At 37.4% G+C, this 24,451-nt stretch overlaps 1 protein-coding gene across 21 annotated transcripts in view; it reads right to left on the bottom strand.

The window, feature by feature from the left end:
• Nucleotides 1-24,451, bottom strand: part of plxna2 (plexin A2) — a 775,091-nt gene that overhangs the window by 359,557 nt on the left and 391,083 nt on the right. Inside the window, exon 1 of one of the 21 annotated variants that reach the window (XM_087307476.1) lies at nucleotides 11,383-11,793. The exons of the other annotated variants lie outside the window; for them this stretch is intronic. The gene's annotated coding sequence lies outside the window, so the exon portion shown is untranslated. Of the gene's footprint in view, nucleotides 1-11,382; nucleotides 11,794-24,451 lie in introns of those variants that run through there. 21 annotated transcript variants of the gene reach the window in all.

The following is a 24,451-nucleotide window of genomic DNA, read 5'->3' on the forward strand; positions in this document are numbered from 1 at the left end:
GTCCTGATATGAACCGTTCATAAAAGCTGATCTTGGATCAGTGCAAGAGCACAGCGCTGAGTAAACACCCAGCTGACACCATTACATCACAGTGACAGAGTGTCACAGATTCCACGCTTTCACTTCTTGTGTGGCAGGCATTAAACAGCATTAACCCATAATCCTAAACTGCTACAGATGCAGACTTGAGCCGCTATTCATTCACAGCAGTGAACCTGCCCAAACCCCCTTCCGTTATCCCCCCCTCTCTCTCTATCACTTCGTCCCTCACCAACCCCCATCCCGGCTTCAGCACAGTCATATTTAATCAACATCTCAGCGGACAACACAGGGATCTGCCGTCCTCTGCCGAGACTCTCTGTGCTGTCACACTCGGGATAATTGTCTTAGATACCCTAATTCGGCAGTCGCTCCCCTTAAATGCTCAAGAAAAGAAGCGTGGTTGACCTACATTGCTGTTGATCTGTGAATTATACATGATGTCAACATTTGATTATTTATTTCCTGTGGCGTAATTCAAGAGACAAACGCTTGTGTTCATAATTGTCCTGCCTTTTTAACTAAATGTGGATAGCTGAAGGGAAATGTTGTTGTTGAGGCTTGACACCACAGGGATCACGCTATCCCACACTATCTCATAGGCAATAAAGATACGGAAACTGCTACTGCTTTCCATAAGAATTTTATGTACGATGCAAACAAGTGATTCATTTGATGGGAGAGCTGACAAGCTGAGAAAGGAAAACAGTGATTGTTCATTGTTATCATGATTCCGGACAGATTTGCACATGCTCAAACAGTCGTGCTTTCCGCCCCAAAGGTCAAATTTGTGGTCTAATCAATTGATAGTGGGCCCGATGACATTGATGTTTTGAATGACTTAATATTTCAAGTGGACTATCACATTTGTAGGATAGGCAACTTAAGGACAATAGAACAAACCATATGCAAGATATTCCTCACAAAGCAAACTGTGTAAATCCAGCTGACATATTCAATATAATTCCCAGGAAAAGATCAAATCTGCAGCGTGAAACTAAAAAAATTATCAAAGAAATACAGTTGAAGTCAGAATTATTAGCCACCCTTTAATTTTTTTGTTCTTTTTTAAATATTTCCAAAAGGATGTTTAACAGAGCAAGGAACTTTTCAGAGTCTGATAATATTTTTTCTTCTAGAAAAAGCCTTATTTGTTTTATTTTGGCTAGAATAAAAGCAGTTTTTAATTATTTAAAAAACATTTTAAGCTCAACATTATTAGCCCCTTTAAGCTATTTTTATTGATAGTCTACAGAACACACCATTGATTTACAATAACTTGCCTAATTACCCTAACCTGCCTAGTTAACCTAATTAACCTAGTTAAGCCTTTAAATTTCACTTAAAGGAAGTTTTCACTGTATGGAAGTATCTTGAAAAATATCTAGTCAAATATGATTTACTGTCAACATGGCAAAGATAAAATAAATCAGTTATTAGAGATGAGTTATTAAAACTATTATGTTGAGAAATCTCTCTTTTAAACAGAAATTGTGGAAAAATATAAACAGGGGGGCGAATAATTCTGATTTCAACTGGAATAAGGGAATGCAAATAATATGGGTATATTTTCAAAAGTTTGCAAAAAATCCTAAATTTGTTTTAGTTGCATTCCATCAAGTTGTTAGCTCAGAGCCATTGATTGTAATATCAGTAACCTGGTAACCAACAGTAAACAAAGCATCTATAATTGCAGCTTAATCACTATACAATACATCCAGACATCACGTAAGCTAAAAGGGCTTGACATTACCAGCCACTGTGGCTAATGGTTTTCCAATGTTACTAGCCACTTGGCATTTTTACTAGCCACAATTTTGTTGTTGGGAAAATTTATTTTATATGCATAAATTTGACTTTGGCATCCTAAAATTACTTGATTTTAATTATGTGTTATGTCCACATGCCTCCTCATTCATTTCACATGTTTGTGTGTCGTGACCTTGTTCAATGAGAATGAGGAAATGTGTTATGGTTTCATAATGTTATTGTAAAGGAAATTAAACCAACTTAAAAAAAATAACTATAAGCAAAAGAAAACATGAAAAAACATTCTGTGTGAAGTAATGATGGCCCATTAATAATCTGTTCAAATAATGGTTAAAGTGAAAGCAGCAACCGTTACTGCTTCAAACTCTGCTTTTTTCCAGTCTATTTCAAAGAGAACTGATCACACTAGTTGTGTTTATCATTTCTAGTTGCGTTGTCGATTCTAAGATTACATTTGCTCGCATACTGACAAACAGTCATAAAGTAAAATCCCAATTTTTAGTGATGAGCCAGTACTGGCAATGTAAAAATTATTTTTAACCAAAAAAAGTGGCTAGGGTGAGAGACTGTCTAATCGCCACAGCTGAAATCTACCTGCATTTGGCGGGTTGGCGGGGGTTAATGTTAAGCCCTGGTTGCTACGTATATATTTTTTAGTTTTCTTGTTCAAAATATATAACCAACCAATGCAAAAAAGAAACATAAAATGCAAAATAGTATTATTAAAATTAAATAATACACATATAAGCAGAGAAAGAATGAACACTCAGAAGTTAAAGAACACAAATACATTTAATTAAAGTCATGATTGTTGCAAAGTATATATTTTAAAGAAACTAGAAAGAACTTAAGGAATCTTTGAATTCTATGTGGCTGCTACCCAGGCCAAAGAAAATATTTCAAACAGAATGCTGAGCGTAAGGGAGAACTTTTCAGTCCAGAATACTTTTCCCACTCCTTCGGTATGACCCTCTGTTCTCATTCTAACTATGGATACTTCTTGTTTTTCAAAGGAGCGTGTCCAATACTCCTGGCACCAGCCGGGCCTTCTGTGAATGTGCTCACACAAACCAGCAATGATCATGGGTACACAAAGATGGCATGTGTCATATTTTTAACTTTGGAAGTTGAGAGTTTCATCAACTTTCATCATCACTTTCAGTTTGTTTTGCTCTGTGCTGTGGAAAGTGTTTATCTTCTTGAGTTCCCCTCTGTCTTGTTCCCTGTTTCTCTCTCTGTCTCTCTCCCTCTCTTTTCCGAAGAGCCCTGTTTGCTATCAGGCTCAGGAATGAATTTGGGAGGCTTATCGGAGCTTTTTTCCCAGCTGAGGCGGAGAGGATGTGTTAAGGCGTCTGCCTCCTGACAGGAAAGAGGAGCTATCTCTCCTGATAAGGCCATGGCTGACTTGAGAATAGTAACAAAGCAGACAGCATGGATGCAGGTGGGTACACGTCAGTGTACGTGCATAAGCCTGCAGCCAGAAATCCCAGCCAGGTAAAAGGAGGTTAAAAGCAATTATATTCCCACAACAAAGGAATTATTCCCACCAGTGCACTTTAGAGAAACTGGTCAAGGAGGGATTTAAATGTTCTTGAACAAGAGAGCCAAATTCAGTGAATCATTGAAATCACAAAATCAGACATAGCCTCCAGTCAATAGGGGGCAGTGTGCATGCATATGAACCTTAGGTAATCCTTGTACAGTGACCCCTCGCTTTAACGCGGTTCACTTTTCGCGGCCTTGCAGTTTTGCAGATTTTTTTCGTGTAATTTGACATGCTTTTTTTTATACAGCACATTGTCTTCTGCGTCCTGATTGGCTGTAGACCACTGTCAATTAATCTTCTCCCCAGAATGTCAACGAAATGTTCAGCACCCTCAAAGGTACCTGTGGTAGCACCCTAAAATCAGAGAAAGATGCTAACCATCGCAAAAAAGGTTGAACTTCTGGACATGCTAAAGGAAGGTAGATGTTACATGGCTGTAGAGCGACATTATGGAATACATAAATGAAGATCAAATGGTTTTGATCTTTGGTTTTGTTCTATAATACTGGACTTATTTTTCTACAAAGGTTTGAATTTAAGAGTGTTTAAACATTAGAGAAAAGTGTGAACATGTTAATGCCTGTCTGAGAAAAGTGTATAAAGTGTGTAGTGAGGGGTTTTTCAGTCTTAAAACATACAAATAATTGTAAAAATAAAGCTGACTACTTCACGGATTTCACCAAATACGGGTTATTTTTAGAACATAACTGCTGTGAATAATAAGGGACCACTGTATACAGTATCATGCCCATTTTAATTCCATTTCATTGCCACATGGAACATAAAAAACATCTCCTACAGTACATATGCATTTGTCCATGCAATATAACAAATTAGTTTGGACAAGTTGAGTCCCATTCTACATGCCATTCATCCATCCTATTCACAACTATATTAGTTTGTGAGTGCAAAGTTTTTTTTTTTGGGGGGTGCACTATCCCTTTAAATGAAAAATGCATTCAAAGTATGCCAACTCTTTTTCAGTCAAAAAAAACGATTGACTGTATGGTTAGAGACCATTACAAAAACAGATCACTTTAATATTCCAAAAATGACAGAATCAATTTCAAAATTTTGTGACACCCATTCCGTGCTCAAACCTCAACTTGTTTAGCACATCATTCTTTTTGCCTTGCATGTCTGCGTTGGAATCTCAAGTAAGGGTTTAGCAAACACAACGTGAGGGTTTGTGGTTAAGGGGGGAAATCATTAGCGGTTTGTGGAAGGCACAAAAGGCTTACGTAAGCATACTGTGCCTCCTTTTAGACGCCGTGTAGAAAATCAGCATTAGCATTTTTGAGGTTTTACATACTGATGTGATGTTGCCATACAAATCAGGCTACATTACTCTGACAAACAAACAGAAGCACTGGAGTCCATAGATTATTACTGTTATCGTTGGAATAGGCAGCCTTTACATGCTGTGAAATATGGCATGTATGCGGCGGGAAGGATTATATAAACTGAAGAATTATAGAGTCTTAGAGTAGCACCACAATGAGAAAGTGGCGAGCATGCAAGGAACCTGTTGTGCATAAGCCGCTAATGTGTTCCTCGCCAAAGACAGATTGAGGCATTGAAGAATGGCTGTCCCATAGAAGTGTGTCATGAAGGCAATTCCATTAACATCTTAATAAAAGCAGCCCGGACCCAAGAGAGCCTGGAGGCTCTGACTAACGCTTTCAGTCAATGGATTGGGATGAAAAAGTAACAGAGGGCCGCAGAGTGCAAGGAACTTTGTGGCAGTATTTTTCAGGGACCGTTACTCTTCCCAAAGGACTGGAGTTTGTATGCTCCCCATCATGGTCCACTTGTTCCATTTCCATTGCCATTTTCATTTACTGTCCTTTTTCCCATCTGCTGGATTGAAGATCTAAACAAAAGCTTTTGTTTTCCACAAGCTGGCGGCGGCTGCAGGGGGAGAGAAGGAGAAGGGGAGTGTTGGGTTTAACTGGAGAACTCTTGCCTCTCATGACTGGACAAACAGCAACATGTGTCTTGCTCTCTCAACCACTCTCTCTCACAAAAAAAATCTGCTCAAACACTTTCCTCCAAGTCTCAAGAGGTAAAACTTTGTCATGAAAGCTAACCAAAAGTAAGCACATACATGGACCAATCAACCAAAAGCATCAGCCTAGCAAAGTTCCCTTTCTGAACAGCATGCATTACTCATTAAATGGAAGCAGAGCATCTAAGTTTGTATTGAAGAAATAGGAGGCGATTGATTTTATCTTGTGTGTTCTGAGTTGCTCATACGAAAGAAGCACTATTTCAGATAGGCAAAAATGGTCTCAACAAGCTACTGAGAGCAATACCAGCACTTCAGATGATCAAAGTGTACAGACAGAGCACAACAAGTGCCTTAAGGTTCTCTAAATCTAACTCTGTAGGACTGTTGTAGAATACAAGAACATTTACTTAAAAAAACTGTTTACTCAAAAACAAAGGCAATAGACTGTTGAATCCTGCAATGTAGAATGGCTAGTGGCACCTCACAAAAAGAATATGTTTAATATTTTTAGACAAAATGCTAAATAACTGCCAGCATTTTCAGAATGACCGGCACCTGCGCATGACTGACTCGTGTCTTTCTGTTGCCCACTCTCTAGAGCTGTAAATGCGTCAACACCCACAATTCTCTGTGACCAATCTGGACACTGGCACCTTCCAAGTGAGAGCCTGTCCACCAACTGTTCAAGGGTAATTAGCTGCAGCAAAAAACACAGGCCTAATTACAGTGTAGCCGAATGTCAGGTCACCGTATCAACGCCATGCCTAATCCACCAATGCAGACGATAAATTATCACGCCAGGTTGTTTACAACCTGATAAAGGATGTACAGAGATAGACAAAGAAGCCATTCAGGCAGCTGAAAATGCCTTTTGAGGTAAACTAGTACTGTGTTTCTCAACCACGTTCCTGGAGGCCAACCAGCTCTGCACATTTTTCATGTCTCCTTAACCAAACACACCTGATTCAGATGATCAGCTCATTAGCAGAGACTAAAAGACCTGTTATAGGTGTAACAGACAAAGGAGACATCCAAAACATGCAGCGTTGGGGGTCCTCCAGCAACGTGGTTGAGAAACACTTGGCTAGTAAATACCAATTTTTATGCGGTGTGATTCTAAATCTGGCTCGAAACTTTAATCTCAGAGAGTAATTGCAATTGCAACCACATCTGGCTCTGCTTTGGTACACTTGAATGCATTCACGCGTCTAAAAAGCTGCAGCGGGACGCTTCACATAAACAAGAAGGGTCAAGAGTGATAGGGATCTTTGTTGTGACAGTTGGACAGTGGAGAGCACTATGTAAACAGTCAATGCTTCAAAAGAGAATGCGAGATCAATGTGTTAAAGCAAACAAATGTTGAACACACACATTATTACATGAGACTAGCACAGAGGAAGCAGATGAACTCTCTCGACAAGGGCCCATCCTGCAGGGCATGATCATGCAAGAGTCTGTCTGTGTATGCGAGGGGTGGGGGGACGGTGGAAAGCCTTGCACTGCAAAGGCAGCCCCGAATGCATTTGTACTGTTCACTCATTAAGAAATAGGTCAAGGATTCCGCCTGCATGCATCGCAACTTGTCAAAATCTCTTAAGCTAAATAGGGGCAAGCCCGTATGCCACCATGAGAGAATAGAAGAGGGGGTTCTCTTGAGGTGTAGTGCATGCTGGTGACTCGGCATGCAACTAAAATGAGCATGGTCTCATAAATGACCCACGAACCTCAAACTGTAAACTGCTCTGGAACCATGTGTAAGTTCGGACATTGTGTTTCGTTGTACAATTTACAGTATACATTAGTAGGTAAGCCATTCTGAGGTGGCAAGGGGATTGATTATCCTTCAAGAATATAACCAAACATTCAGTGAAAGCTAGAAAAAAAGGAACTTTTCCACACACAAAAAAATCTAAATACCTGGTGGACAATAAGAGAGGTGAGTGATGAGATAAAATGTTACATAAAACTGAAAGTGTTGTCAGAATGACTGGCACCATCGTAAGATTGACTTGTTGATTTCTTAAAGCATTGATGCATAGACACTCACAACACATCAAATGCCCCTCTGTCTTTGTGTAATCCACTATGGGACCCTAGGTCAGTTCAGACATTGTGGTCTATTGCTTCAATGTTCTCATCAATAGATGGTGCTACTGAACTATGTGGGCCTATACTGAGGTTTCCAGGGGGGTTGGTCATGACTATCCATCAAGCATTCCTCCTAACATTCAGTCAAAGCCCGAGAAAGACTAGCTCTACTGCAAACACTAGCTGTCTGGTGGACAATGGGAGAGATGAATGATGAGATAGCCCATACTTTAGGATCTTTACATTGCTGTTTTCATAGCTGCAGAGTCTCCTCTGAGCGTACTGATAAGGTAATCTCTCTGACCTCAAAACCCGAGCCAAGAAGATACAAGCACAAATCCAAATTGGCCCCAAAACTAACACACTTGAGCAAGGCATTTAACTGGGGCAAGCAGGATAAGCACTCAGCATGGGTCTCTTGTGGCCACCCCATTGAGTTTCGACCCTTAGCTTCTCCTCAAACGTATACATCTATCTGAGAGCCAGCGGCTAAAGAAGAGGAACAAACCCCCTTTAAGCACATAATACCCTCCAATTACCCTTCAGGAAACGCTTAATGCACCTGACTGAAATAATCAAATCAATAGCATGGGACCCTATACGCAAGAAGACAAGAGGCTTTTTGACAATCCTAACTGGCGTGCAAATCTTACTTTGGAAGCTCACGCTATGAGGAATAAAAAGGATGGCTTTTGATTCACTTCACGAATCTGATTCAAATTGCATGAATCTGGTCAGGTAAAGGAAAGAAGGAAGCAGGTAAAGTTGATGGGTGTGCACCCAGTGGAGACTTGTCCTCTTGGCTTTGTGTAGTTAACCTTATTGATTAAAGAGCCTGTGATCTGGAGATGCTCTACAGCCTCCTCTGTCTCTCAGCGCCTCATCAAAGAGAACAAACTACAAAGCCTCGCAGTGAGCAGAACAACATACAGAATGTAATCACACTCTACCATGCATAGGGGAGTCAAACCTACACAAGTGACAATGCTTTCAGATAAGCAATGTTTAAACCACTGGCTTATGGGACACTGCAGGGGGCCTTTACACAGCAGTGTGAATTGTACTTTGGTTAAATAATCAAGTCAGAAACTTAAAAAAGAATCCACACAGCCTCGGCAAAACATGGCAATGGTATCATTGTGGGAAACGAATCACTTGCTTGATTATTCATTTATTTTGCATTACTAATTCACATTACATATAACACATGCTGATTAGCGGCACTGAAAATGCTGCTTTTTTAAAACATGCATGCATGACATCATCATATCTGGCTAGACTCACAAGACTAGCAGAATGCCAGTGGATTAAATGTGGAATGTATACTGAAAAAAATAGGAGATCATCTGTTTACTTTACAGGATTACAACCGAAATGGACAGTCAGGCAGCCAAAGATGCAATAACTCTGAAAAGGGTTATGAAACAAAAGCTAAGCAAAGAGAAATTCACTTAGACTACATGATATATAATGCGCAGAAACTTCTATTATGTCATACACATTAATAAAGCCTATTCACAGTCATTTTCAAAGGGGCCTCATTGCTCAGTAAGAGCAATCAGACAAATTAGTGGTACTTGAAGACAATCAAATGGTAGTGTCTGTTACAATTAAGTTTCCCTATTTCAGTGAAGCCTAAACTAGAGCCTGGGGGCCAAAGTTTGCCCAAGGTAACCTTTAAGTTGGCCCGCCATCCCATCTGAGAAGAGAGAGAGAGAGTGATGGGGATGATTTAGACATTGTCAACTCAGGTTTAATGTAACCCTTTGTTTGTTTTAATTATAGATAAAAGCTAACTGAAATTTAATGTTTCAATTAAATGGTGGAAATTAATCTGATATTGTTTAAATGTTCTACTGTCATTGACAATGCAGAGACTTTGGTGAGCAAATCAAGTCAGAGGCAGATTCTGCTTGACTATCAGCATTGAGCTCCACTGTGCTATAAATGTGATTGTTTGTACTTATTGCAATAAATGATCATTTAAAAATGTATACTCCATTAGTTAATATGATTTAAAGTAAAGTTTTCTATTAATTTTGAAATATTATGAAGAAATAGGACATTACCTACAGCAACTTTAATGTAATATAGGCTAGTTTGGCATATTTAACTTCGGCCCACGGCTCTCAATGATATTTGGTTTTTGATCCTTCATACAAAAACGTTTGGGCACCCCTGCCATAGCTTATCGGAAAAGCAGAGCAAAGTAGTGTTAATTTACTTTATTAAGCTATGCTAGTAATAATGTTGTGTGCAGTTTCTATAAAACTAGCCGGGCAGCGGTGTAGCAACCAAGGGGTCCACTCTTAGACACAGACTATTTATAACAGCTGATTAATAAACTAAACTTTCAGATCTCATTTAGCTGTCCCCCCACTTTTAAAATATCATCTATGCCCCTGTAGCCAGGTGATTCTAAAATAGCCTTATTTAGCTTTAAAGCTGATTTGTTTTTGTTTTTTTATGTCATTAATAGTAACCATAAATATCTTGATGAGCTAGACACCTTTTTGTGATTACATGTGAAGTGTAAAACAACCAAATCTATAATGTGTTGACTATTACCGTCTTTGTACCGGCCGGTCTTAATGGAAAGTGTTCGAGCAGCCACTGTTGCTATGGTTACCCTCAGGCGAACGCGGTTTTTGTGAGCGTTAATTTGGTACACCGGTGAACTTGTACCCTAACTTTTGTGGATACTGAAATGTTTGAAAACGCCCTTGAAACATATAAAAGCACACTCGCGGTGCTTCCGTTAGATTATGGATAGAATATAGATCTCATTTTCCTTGAAACTCGATTAATTCAGTCGTTTTCAGTAGCACTGCTCTGCTTTTCAGTTCATGAATGAGCCGTTTTCTCCCTGCCGACACGCCGTCTCAGGTCAAACCGCTGTTTCGCTTCAACACGGAGATAAAAACGATGATGTGAAGAGGTCACGCTCGAGATGAATTCACCTCATCTTCCTCACTGAAAGCGCCGTTTGATTGTGTTAGTCAGACCGATTAATATCTTCCCTGTCCTTCATAGCAGATGCCGGTGATTCTCATGCAAATGCTGGCCGATTTTCTACTTAAAGCAGCATTTATTTTCTTTAGAGTCGATGTCAGAGCTGTGTGAGTGGAGAAATGAAGATTTGTGAGTGCATCTGCTGTGGTCCAGATGAACGGAGCGGAGTTTGAGGTGAGACTGAGAGAGCGAGAGCTTTGAATTATGAGCTCTCCGCAACAATCAGTTTCACATTCTGAACGTGTATCAATTTCTTTGACAGCGTCCCACAAAACTGAATATGTGACCGGGTTACTCGTAAATGGAAGTCAATGCCTGTTCGAAATGACAGCGAAAATTCGGAACACGAGTATGCAGCAGATAAGATCGCTGAATGTAGAGGTATGGGGTAATAACTTTAAATAATAAGCGTATACTGAATGACTAAAACAAGGTTAATTGATATTAAACGCAGCAGGTTCCGAAAAGTAGGCTTTACGAACGAGAATAAGTTAAAACAGGATTTTCATCTTTGATTCTGATAGCATAGATGGAGCTAGTGCAAAATTGCAATCCATTCTCAAAATCATTAGCCTATCATTAACAACTTGGAAATTAAGTGGAATAAGTTGACATTGAGCAAAAGGTTATTTGTTTTCAAGTAAACCCAATATTGATACTACAGTACCAGCATCAGCATCCCTACATAATGCAAACGCCCCCAAATTAATTCCCATTATCCTAATTAAAACAGCTCGTAAACCACAACTTCTTTGCGATTTATGAGCAATTGAGTCCATATAACTAGAATTGCTCTGATTTTTCTCCTCATTCAATCTAACACACCGCACAGAACACATTAGTATTCGTGGCCACATCTCTCACGTAAAGCATCTCTGGGCTGAAATGAATTCATGAAGCACGTTTGTCCACTCACCTACAATCCCGAAGAAAGCTGGGGATGGTCTCTAATGTTGCACTTAAAAGATGCCTCTGCGTTCAGCTCAGTTTTGACAGATAGATCCACATCCGAATGCGAATGCCGAGTCTTCAAAGCTAGAGCAGCACCCTTCAATAAATTTCTCACAATTCCTCGAAGAATTCTCGCGTGCGAGACGATGAATGAACGGACGCCGCCGCGGCTTCAGGTAACTGATCTATGCAGCAAAAATTTACCGTCAACGCCGGAAGATGGTCATTCACGAGCGCGCATTGCCAAGCGCACGGCACATTCCCACAGTCCTGTGAAACTGACAGCGGCTTGACATCACGCCTTTTCATCAGCAGCTCTCCGTCAGACCGTCATGCACGCGCTCATTGCTCGTCTGTGAAGGTTTTACGCGAGACTGGCACAGGCACCGGAGCCCAGCAGCGTTACAGTAGCAGCGCGTTTAAACCCAGCCCCCTGTGCTAGCACTCACTTACGGCCGGCTCCATTTGCATGTCGCATGCTTTAACTGTTTCATGCACTGAACGATAATCATTTTTCAAAATGCACAACTGTGGCTATAATTAGAAATGCGCATTCGCATAAGCTTTTGAAAAAAAAAAAAAACATTTTAGCTGGGCAATGCGTGACTCGCCGCGCATCTGTATTGTGCAGACGATATGTGGCACTGCATGCAAAGTCTCCTATAATGGCATTATGTGGCTTTCCAGCTGCAACTACACTAATAGGAGTAATTAATTGTTTGCATAAAATAGCTGTTTGCAATTAACAGCATCTCTTTTTTTTGCACCACATACAGTAAAGGATGGAAAAACAATCTTTAAATAATAGCATGTAAATAGAGTTTTTAAATGTATAAGCAACTTCAAAAATGCAAGAAGAAAGGTTTTGTTTTATGAAGTCCACAAACTTATATCGCTTAACAATTTAAATTTTATAAGAATGCAGCCTTTTATTTTTGTTTTGTCTGGTGTGCATAATAAAAACCTCCCTTACAATATGTACAATCCATTTACAAGTAAATATATTTTATTGTCCCTTATTTTACAAGCAGCTGTAAGTGTGAGGGAAATGCAAGCCCAGTACTAATTTTGCTAGACAGTGCCATCTTTGGACAAATGTGTGCAATTACCTCATGTAAATCTAGTGGGACTTCACGCAGGACATCATTTGACTGATTATGACTATTAGCTTCACAAAATATTACTAATGTTTGAAGTAAGAAAAAAAGAGAATCATTTAGAGAGAATTGAGAGAATTGATTATACAAAAAAAGTATTATTTTAAAACAAAATCTTCCATTTGAACTAAACAATCATGTATTATTGTTACAATTAAAATTGTAGATATAATTTAATAAATCACTGAATGACATTTAAAATAAAGTAAATACATTCAGAATCAGATTTTTTCCCTAGAATAGTATACACTATACACAGAATCTCCATATTTGTAATATTAATGCAGTAATATTTATTATTATAAGGGGAGCTATCATATTTTAGTATATGACATAAAAAGTAACCTTTTGCAGTTTAACAAATTAATATTAATTCAATAAATAATTATTTAATATACATATTGTAATATACATCATTGCATTATAACGCTACTTAAAAAAAGGTTTGATAAACTTAAAGCTATAGGTTGAAAAATATAAAATGTTGGTTGTAAAAACACACATTTAACTGAACAAAAGCCAACCAAGAACATCGCTTATAACAAGAAACGAGTACATTGTACTTAAAAAGCAGATTTGACAATCATAAAAATAAGTAGTAAACTGGATCAAATCGAGTTGACATTACTTGAAAAATGCATGTTGAAAAAGGCTGATGCGAATAGTTGCTTAAATAGACACAGTATTTTTGAAAAAGTTTATTCATTCATTTTCCTTTGTCTTAGTCCCTCGTTTATCAGGGGTCGCCACAGCAGAATGACCTGCCAACTATTCCAGCATATGTTTTTAACGCAGTAGATGCCTTTTCAGCTGCAACCCAGTACTGGGAAACACTCATACACTATGGCCAATTTCTTTCATTCTTTTTCATTTCGGCTTAGTCCTTTAATTCATCAGGGGTCACCACAGTGGAATGAACCGCCAATTTATTCATCATATGTTTTACGCAGTGAATGCCCTTGCAGCTGCACTCATAAAGACTCATAATGAGAGAAACACTCATACACTCTCTTTATGACACGTACACTACGACCAATTTAGTTTATTGAATTCATATGTAGTGCATGTCTTTGGACTGTGAGCACCCGGAGGAAACCCAAGCCAACTTCACACAGAAATACCAACTGGCCCAGCCGGTACTTGAACCAGACCTTCTTGCTGTTGACAGTGCTAAGCTCTGAGCCCCCATGCCTCCCCAGTAGTATATGTGCCATAAATAATATATATATATATATATATATATATATATATATATATATATATATATATATATATATATATATATATATATATATATATATATTCTAAGATAAAATAAAAAATCCCTAGTCACAAATCACTCCCAGCTCTTCTCATCTGGGCTCATATATAGTACATACTGTATACAAGGAGACTCGTTTCTCTCATTTGATTCTGTGATCAAAAGTTTCTTCATAATCAGGGGTGCTGCTGCTTTTAAATAAATATGCGTCTATATATAATCACAGGAGTTTACATTTTGCTTTTCTTACAGAGGAGTTTAAGGTTAAACCTTGCATTCCAGTTTTACATGAAATATTTCCCAGCATCGCAGAATTCAACTACTAATATATGACCGCCAGACAAGATTAGTGGACCATTAACAGTCTCTTTCTTCAGTTAAAAGAGATATTGCATCATCAATTCCTTTTTACAGACTACATCAATCTTTTCCTCATTCTTTTTAGTTTACTGGGGGGAAATACTCTCACATCAGACACCAGGGAAAGATGCTGGAGGTAATAGAACAACCGCAGAAAGGCTCACTGCAGAATTTTGTCACATTTTCCTCTGTCTCTGAATCTTTTAAAGTGGCATTCAACAATCGATAACTTGATCGGTTAGCTCAAACAGAAATGGATTACACATTGGACTGTCTTCTACATCTTTGTACTTAAAAGGGAGCATCGCAGGAGCACTTATTCCATGATCCATCAATAATTTAGAGTGGGAAAAGAACCGGTGGCAGCCATCAAAAGTATTGCAAAACTGCCAGAGGAGAAGAGAGCATCTACCGAGTCTTGTGTAAGTAGCGCCTACTAAAAGCCGTGTGTACTTTTAAGAGAGACATGGTCAATATCTGGAGGGCGTCCATATTGAAGTTCCACTACACTAACTCTAAAATGCATCTTAGTCATCCACTGGTAATCAAATATAGGTTTTCTTCAATATATTATTCCCCGGCCTGTTCAGTGCAAATACTGTAGTATGTTTAAATGAAGGATAATCTGATTTAAATTGAAAAGATAAAGCTCAATTCTGTTTGACTGAGACATATACTCATTTAAAAAAATGAATGCCATTAGTAAAATAGATTCTGTACAAACTTTACTAGATGTGCAACTGCTTTTTGAAGCATGGAACCATGGCAGTGGTTATAAGCTGCTAAAACCAATGCAGCAAATGTGTAAATCCAGTAAAAAAAGGATTACTATAAGGAGAAATGTCACAGCATTTGGGATTTTTTTGGGGTAAACTTATGGTAAACCAGTGTACACAAATCAAAACCCAATTTGAGCTTTGGTGAAAAAGCCTAAACTACAATATAGGAAGCCCATGTTCTTCGTGTCTGTGTGAATGAATGATGGGTTTTTGTGTACTATACACATTAAGGCATGCGTAACGCTCACTGTGTTTTCTGTCATCTCACTATGCAAGAACATGGAAATACGTCCAACTTTTATTACTTAATTTTTTTGGTAAACTATCCATTTAAAGTCCATGTGAAATTAAAATGTACAGTGTTTATTTTTGTAGTGCAAATTGTTATTATTTAAGTGATCAATTAAGCCTTAGAAAATCTAATGTTAGTTTTGGTAATCTTGAATCAAAGTCTAACCATTTGCTTCCGCATTTGGAGTGTCAGTTCTTTTCCGCTGGTGTCAGTTTTTACAGTTAATATTCTTAACTATGCTCCATACCGTTGAGGGAAGGATGCACAAAAAAGCCCTTTACTCAATATTCCTTTTCAAAAGTCTCAGCAACTTCACAGGAACTTTAAGCATTATCACAGCAACCTATCAACAAAAGCTAAGTTTAAATTATTAATATATAAAAAAATGTAAAAATATTTTATTAAGCTTATTTTAAAATCTAGCTAATTAACTTAAAAAATTTGAATATTTAGAATATATTTTAAGTTTGGGTTCAGTAATATCTTTATAATTTTTATTTAACAAGGATGCATTAAATTTATCAAGGAGTAGGACTTTTAGAAAATTGTGTTTTTAAATTTCGAGTGAAATTCTACTTTAAATTAAAAGCTATTTATTTTCTTGATATTCCTCAGAGACTTTGTTTGGAAAACATTTTCCTGAAATTTTTGTTTTAGAACAACAACTTTTAATATAAAATGTTTTTAAACCTCAAAATCAGTAAGGGCTGAACAAAACAAAACAAAACGAACGAAACGAAACAAAACAAAAGCACAAAAAGTAAATAAATGAATAAATAAAAATAAAATAAAACAAAATTTTGAATAACAAATACCATTTTGAATACATTTTAAAATAAATCAAAAATAAAATTTTAAATTCAAGTTAAACATTTAAAAATGCATTTAATTATATTTAAATTGAATTATAATTACATTTCAATAATATTTTAGCTACTTTATAAATAAAATTAGATAAAACATCATAAACATATACACACATACATTTTGTATACCACATATATTAACCACACTCCGCTTACCATTAGTTTGCTATAAGAGAATGATGCACAAAATGAAATCCCTCTACTTATTATTCCATTTCAGTAGGATGTGCATCAAAAGTCTTAGCAACTTCAGAGGGACATTAAGCATTATCACAGCAACCTATCAACAAAAGTTAAGTTTAACTTATTAATTAATATATACATTTTTTTTTATTTTTTTTATTTTATTAAGCTTATTTTGAAATCTAGCTTATCAACTTTACAAAAAACTATTAGTAATGTTTATTTTTTTTATGAAGAAGGTGCAAAACAACCAAAAAAATAATTCCAACTGCACAACATGAAGTGATTAATAAATAGTACAAATGTGAAGCAAATTCACTTTTTAGCTATCTCTGTTGAAAAGATGCATGCATTATAAATATGCAGATATTGTTCAGATATCTCAAAGATATCCTTTAGTCATAAACTCAATTAGAAACATGCTAAAAATGCAAATATGTTAAATATGACATATTTACTGTAGTTGATTAGTTTGTAGTGTATTAGTGCCTGATAACTTTCTAGCAACTTGTGTTCTATATTTTTTTTCCATTATTTTCTCCCCCATTGGGATTATTATAATATTTGTAAATCTTGTGAAAATTCCATATGGAGAACATAAATATAGTTTTTTTTTTACTATTAAAAGCAAAGTCTTTTCAAGTCTTTTTTCTTCTTTAAACATGCTGGACATGTTTAACCACTGATGTACTATATTTTTCGGATTTCAGCATGAAACAGCATTCTGAAAAGTTTAAATCATTTTAATTTAGTTATAGTGTCTCATAACCCCCATTCCACTGGCTGCATGTCTAAATGTAAAAATGTTAATTGTTGTATTTAAAACTGTAGTTTCTTGTTCAAAAAATACATAATTGCTTATTCTTGGCAAAACATTTATATCTAAAAATCAGAAACATGACTCTACTCTAAACAATGGTGTCTTATTAAAGGCATAAGTGAGCAAATAATTTGAACTATTTTTATGGGAATAAAAACACAGCATTTAAGCACGCACCAGCATCAGCCCACATTCCACAGGCTGCAGTTATTCAAGCTCAAGTCGATGAAAAGGAAACATTTGACTTTGGCCATTTGAAGTCAGCAGTGACAGATGTGTATGAATGGAGACTGCAGCTGTGTACCGGAGAACACATGTCCCGTGTTAAAACCACTGCGCGGCTTGACTCAAGGTTGAGCTCAAGTGCCAGCCTTGGAACGAATGCTATAATTGGTACAATCCATGAAACATTATCCCTGTCTGACCTTGGCTGTGGTCTTACAATCTGAGCCTAATTACTAATGATTGCTGGACTCTGAGGTGCAGTGAACGTGCCCAAATCAGGTCCGGCTTCCAGATGGTGAAAAAGTAAAATGGATCTGAAATATTTCAGAAGACTCAATTAAAACTGTCGATTATGTTTGCAGCAGATTATTAGGGTAACGACAAGTGGAAGTACTAAAAAAAATGGGTCTGTTTTCACTTTTCACTGTACATAGAAATACAAAACTGCAAATATACGGGTTTTCATGTTTTAAAGTTGCATATGGATTTATAAATGATACTGTTGAAAATTTGGGGGCTGTATTGTGTTTATTTCTTAAGACTTCAAGATTTTTATTTAACCTATGCTTTAAATGTATGAAGCCAATAGGACTTTTTGAAAATTGTATTTTTGAAATTCTAGTTAAATAGTATTTGAAATTAAACGCAATTTATTTTCTTGTTATTTATCACAGACTTCTTTTGATTTTTCCCCGAAAATTACTTGAAAGCTGAAACTTGTTTATAACAATGACAACTAGAAATGTTTGTTTATTAAATAAAAATAAAAATTACCTGACAAAACAAACTAAATAAAATATATAATAAAATAAATATATAAAATAAAACAAAATAAAACAAAATAAAATTAATAAATAAAACAAATTTTATTAATAAATTACATTTTGGATACCTTTACAAATAAAACAAAATACAATATTCAATGTTAAACATTTAAAAAAATATTTAATTATATTAAAATTAATTTATAATAAAATTGCAATAATATTTTTATTCATTTAGCTACTTTATAAATATTGTTGGTTAATATTATCATAAACATATACACACACAGATTTTGTATACCATAAGTATTTTCCTACTAATTTATCCTATGTAATTTTTTACAATAATATTATCTTCAATTGATGTAAATGGCTTAAAGTTTCTTCAGACTGTATATATAAGCAATTTCACACAAGTAGCAGTGCAATGTGGCTGTATTTTCGCACTGGTGGGAGGCAGCTCAAAGAGCAGCAGAAACTTAAATTTAGAGTTAATATTTGAATGATTCTCTAGCGTAATGTCTAATGTGATGACAAAACAGGTTATTTTGCTTACATTTTAAGATTATAAGGTCTACAGAGTTACATCAATCTACAGAGATATCTCCCAGCATTTCTCTGTTGCAATCGGAAGATCGCAATAATTATCCCCGAAAAACTCAAGCAATGCAAACACTAACAGATTACTGTTGTGTTTGCGATAAGGAAAAAAAAACTCTAAACACATGCAGGCTTTTATTTTTTCTTTCTTTTTACTGAACTAGTCTGCCTTACCGAAAACAGGAGAAGCATTAGAAACAAACAGATGGCCAACCAAATAACAACTTAGGGTTTTACATAGAGTGGTCAACACAAAATACATACATTCCTGATTTGCGAGTCCTATCTCACACTCAATTCATTACAATTATATGGTATAAATACACCACTACAACATACAAAAAAAAAAAGATCGACTTGGAAAGTCACTTACCTGTTTAATAATGATATGATCAGCTGTAGTTATCTGTTTATAGGGCTTATTATGCAGACTCTGTCACCATCCTGTGGATAAACAATGTCAACTGTCTTTGCTCTGCTCAAAGACAGGCTCATGGCCACTGACGTGCTGTCTCTCAGAAATGAAAATGCATAATGCATTAACAACTACATTAACAACAAAAAAAGGTCAGAGAGAACATGCAAACTCCACACAGAAACGCCAACTGAGCCGAGGTTCGAACCAGCGACCCAGCGACCTTCTTGCTGTGAGGCGACAGCACTACCTACTTCGCCACTGCCTCAACGGTAGACAGAACAGTTGTATACATTTAAATGTTCTATATCTCATTGTGTCATTTTATTTGATGGATGTGTTTCCTGCTCTTGATGCTGGTATCTAAAGCCTGCCCTTGTACAGCAGTGTCCACTAAACCTCCCTCTCCTCTTTGTCCTCGCTGACCGAATAATCTTATGCAGCGGATGCAAATCGATTGGCCCATAACTCACACGCACCTCTGCTGTCAAGGGTCTCCATTTAACCCCTGGGATTCTGCCACATAAGAGTTTGTCTATGTACGGGCACATGGCTTCATGCCAGCTGCCCGGCTCGACAAGCTCGACACTGCAGCGAACAGACAAACAAAAGTGTGAGTCATTGCTCAGTCTGGTGACAGTTTTCTGCTGCCATGATGTGCCGCTCGCCAGGCATTCGCTGACAGACAGATTCAAACCCCCTTAAAATAGGTGTCCTTTAAAGGTGCAGTAGGTGATCTGCCAAAATGCTAACCGCTTAGCATATTATCTTTGGACGGCGGGAAGGGACTGTGATTCAAAGCCACACCCCCTGAAATTGCGAGTGTGCGCACCGCGTCACAACCAAGCGGCAACCTCCCGCTCTCCCTCTGGAAGCCAATACGGAAGTAACTAAAACTGCAATTCATCCGAAATTCCGCTAGTCGTGGCCGCTCCTGGCTCCAAAACAGAGCAAATTTCAATTGAGCCCACTGTTAGAATGGCCAACTTTACAGCAGAAAAAAAGGTGTTTACAGCCTGGTACAAAAAAAGATTTTGGTTAATACAGCTAATATTACCCTTCATGACAACTGTGAGGGGGGTGAATTTTTTTATAACTCATCTGTTTCCTTTATATTAAGTTATATTAATTTTGCATAATTAAGGGAGTGGCCACTTGAGTGACAGCTAAGACTCACTGGTCGCCGTCACGTCACCTCAGCTGAATCCAGCAGATTAGCCACTGAACTCGGCATATTTATCATATTTCTGTGTTGTTTTATGTGGCTTTACACAGTCAACTGCCTTTTGGACTTGTTTCCTACAATTATTAGATGGCATGGCATGCTGAGTGAACTTAATTGTGCTCACAAACCATTCACGTGGCCTCCGTTTCCCATGTGAGTAAAGTTATATACTTATATACCATCTCTATACATTTATTTGTTTTATTTAAGATCATTTATCATTTTTATTTATATTTAGAGCTGTAATGCACTCCAGAATCTGACGGATTGATTAGCTGTAGGCTCTAGAACAGTCATCTGAAGTGTTGTCATACAGTGTTATGCTGGATTTCATTAATAGTCTTACATTAACTAACAGACTATATCTGAAGTGTTTGGAAGTAATTCGCGTTTTCCTCCTGTTGAAAAACGTCATAAGAACAATGTTTAGTGGCTAAGTGTATTACTACAGTGTTTTTAAAAGTCTAAACACTTTATTGAAATAGTGTACAACCAAGCACAAGTGGTCAGAACACAAACGAGTCACAGGTGATAAAGTATTAAGCGTTCTCCCAAAGTAAAGTGTGTCTGAATCAGGTCCAAGCAAACTGTGCAGGTGTCTGTAGCTCCGCTCACTCTCCGCCTCTTTGCCCTTGTTTGGTATCCCGCCGTGGGTGTGATGACGCGAAAACAAAATGGCGACGGTTGGCCGCGCCTACTTGTGGCTTCTTTTGCGCTCTTTAGAAACCTATGGGTGACGTCACGGATACTACGTCCATATATTTTACAGTCTATGGTCACAACAGCAGACAGACAACCTACTAATTCATGTCATTCGCCAGTTAGTTAGTGCCAGCGCCGTGCAGGAATTACATTTATTACTTAGCCACACTTACATGCTATTTCAGAGCGAATATTCAGAGTAGCATGGTAAACAGTATAGGAAGGCTGTCATTGTTCAAAAATGACCCAATGTGAATATAAAGTAAACTTCAGCTCGATAAATCTATCTATAAATCATTATCGATGCTGTATTATGAAACTGAAAATAACCACATAAATCTTTCATCGGGAGATTTCAGTGGCTGAACAACACGTCTGTGCATATAAGTCATTCATAACAGAACACAATCTAACATAAGCTTAACCTGACTAAAATAGTTTTAAAACATTACCTGTCTAACAGTAATACTTCAGCCATGGTGTAAAGTAACTCCAATATTGATTCAGGTTTTAAAAAGTTTCAATTCAGCATTTAAGTTCTCCCGGTCCGTCTCGTGACCGCGCGGCTTATGCGTGCTTATGCAAACGGGCAAGCATGAATGGCGGATCTAAGTGAACAGATGCGCAGAAGTCCAAATCTGCATTTGCTGACAGACAGTCTGACCTGCTTATCGGAATTATGGGAGATGTCGGTCCAACTCTATTTAATTGGATGAACAATTTTATGTTTTATGCCTTACCCAGAATATAAAAATACATATAAACACATTTAGATCATTTACTGTAATCATTACTATTGGACTGTGAAGAGACTTTCAACCAGCACAACAAAAAATGTTTCGGAAGACAATCACCTACTGCACCTTTAAGTATATTAATAAATATACCACACTGTTAGTTCATGTTAACTAACACATTCAACTACATTAGTAATGCAGAGCAACATTACTGTAGCTACTTCTACCAATAATAGGGTTAATTTCCTCCAGTTTGTTGTTCAGATGTGTGTAAAGCGACTGCTGTAAAGTTTATACATTAAGCAGGATATGTTGAGAAATGGGGATAGGTATTGGGGGTTAAACCTCAATGGAACACAGTGATCGTACGCTATACACTGAGCTGATTTCGATTAGTCGGGTGATCAGCTCAGTAGACGAGTCAGACGCAGGGGCGAGCGGGAAGCGTGCTGAGAGTAATGCAGGGCGATGGCCTGCTACAAGACCACTGCTCATCCGTTTGCGGATCAAAGTGCTCACATGCCGTAATTTTGTAGCGAGCCGAAAGGTTTCAAAGGGGCTCCAGCTTTGACGCTCCACGGCATCTCGTCTCCCCTGTTCTCTTTTGCTGTCTGAAAGCGTCACAAGGGCAAGCGTGACTCTGTGGGCTCAGCAGGAGAGCCATTCCAACTCTCAGCTCAGCTCGCACAACACAAACCAGCCATAACAACAGCTGATTCTCAGACATGCCGAGAGGACGGAGCACTCTAAAACATTCCCTGAATCTGTGATTATGACTGTATGTTGCTGATGCAAAAAGTAGTGGTGAGTGTCATGCCTTCTTTTGGAGTAATCGCACACTCAAATACAGACTGCATTTCCTCCTGCATGACATAACAGACAGTTCAACTGCAGCTGACATGGTTTTAGGACATTCCTGCTACATAATGAAGCAATAAGCAATGAGAGCATGTGAACTAGGGGTGTAATGGATCATAGATAATCTGAGATCTGTACGGACTACAGCCCATGGGTTTAAAGCATCTGTGATCTGCAAATTAATTGGCAAGTTTAGCTGTAATTTGCATTGATATGGAAGTTATGAGTGATTTTAAAGAACTGCAGTACAGCTTTCGTCTCATACTATAGCTGAATTTGTGTCCAAGTTGTGTCCGAGTTTGTGGACTGTGTCTGAGAAGTGTGTGTTAGGTAAAGCATCTTCTGCTAGGCTAATGACAATAGAGTCTCATGAATATTTACGAAACACATATACATCACAAAGTACTATTGTGCTGTTCTGTGTCACTTCCTGTGAAGTAAAATGGAGCAGATTTCAAAAGTTCCCTCTCCCTTAAATAAAATTATCTAATTGTTTATGTGAAACAATTGTGACTTTACTGATGTGCAACACAAATGTTGCAGAAGGGAATTTTTTCTGATGAATCATCTGTTGAACTGCATCCCAAGCAACACAAATACTACAGAAGACCTATTGGAACTCGCATGAGCCCAAGATTCTCACAGAAATCTGTCAAGTTTGATGAAGGAAAAATCATGGTTTGGGGCTACATTCAGTATGGGGGCGTGCGAGAGATCTGCAGAGTGGACGGCAACGTTAACAGCCTGAGGTATCAAGACATCTGCGCATTACACTACAAACCACAGGAGAACCAAATTCTTTAGCAGGACAGCGCTCCTTCTCATAATTCAGCCTCCACATCAAGGTTCCCAAAAGCAAAGAAGGTCAAAGTGCTCCAGGATTGTCAAGCCCAGTCACCAGCACTGAATAATATTGAGCATGTCTGGGGTAAGATGAAGTAGAAGGCATTGAAGATGAATCCAAAGAATGTTGATGAACTCTGGGAGTCCTGCAAGAATGCTTCCTTTACCATTCCAGATGACTTTATTAACAGGTTATTAGAGTGATTGCACAGATGTATGGATGCAGTCCTCCAAGCTCATGGAAGTCATACACAATATTAATTATTTTTCTACTGCACCATGACTTTATATTCTATACTGTACATTATTTCTGTTAAGTGACAAGACTTCTGTCTAAGCAAAGTCAGACCTTGCCGTCCTACTTAAATCATTTAAAATTGATGCATGATCATATTTTATTTATTTGGTAAAATTTCCTTATTGCTGTTATACAAATGTGCCAGCAGCTCTGATATATTTACATTGCAATAAAATTAATATTAATTCAGAGATGATGCAAGAACTTCATATAATATAAAATAGTACAAATACTTATAACCAGAAAACATTTTATTACCTAAATTATTATTATTTTATTAATAAAATGATCCTGTTTCATCAAAAAAACAAAAAAAAAAGTATCTTTGAATATAATATGTTTTTATAAAAAGAAGAAATGTTACTTGAGCACTATATAATAATCCTACTAATTACAACCTTTGAATACTAGTGGTAGTGTTCAAATTACATCAAATTGAACAGCTTGAAGAACTTAAAAATTTAAATTCTATCATCATTAACTTACTCTAATCTTTTTCTCAATCTTCAAATATTTGGCAGCATGAATGGCTAAAATAATTGAAGTTCAGTCATGGAACCAATGGCCAGTTCCTAGAAAAAGAGTTTGCAATCCTGCTGGTGCAAGTTGGACTACTTTAATTCATGATTTGTGCCTTTAGTCACATTCC

The sequence above is a fragment of the Danio rerio genome, chromosome 23 (assembly GCF_052040795.2).
Source record: "Danio rerio strain M-AB ecotype USA chromosome 23, GRCz13ab, whole genome shotgun sequence".
In the NCBI taxonomy this organism is placed as follows: Eukaryota; Metazoa; Chordata; class Actinopteri; order Cypriniformes; family Danionidae; genus Danio; species Danio rerio.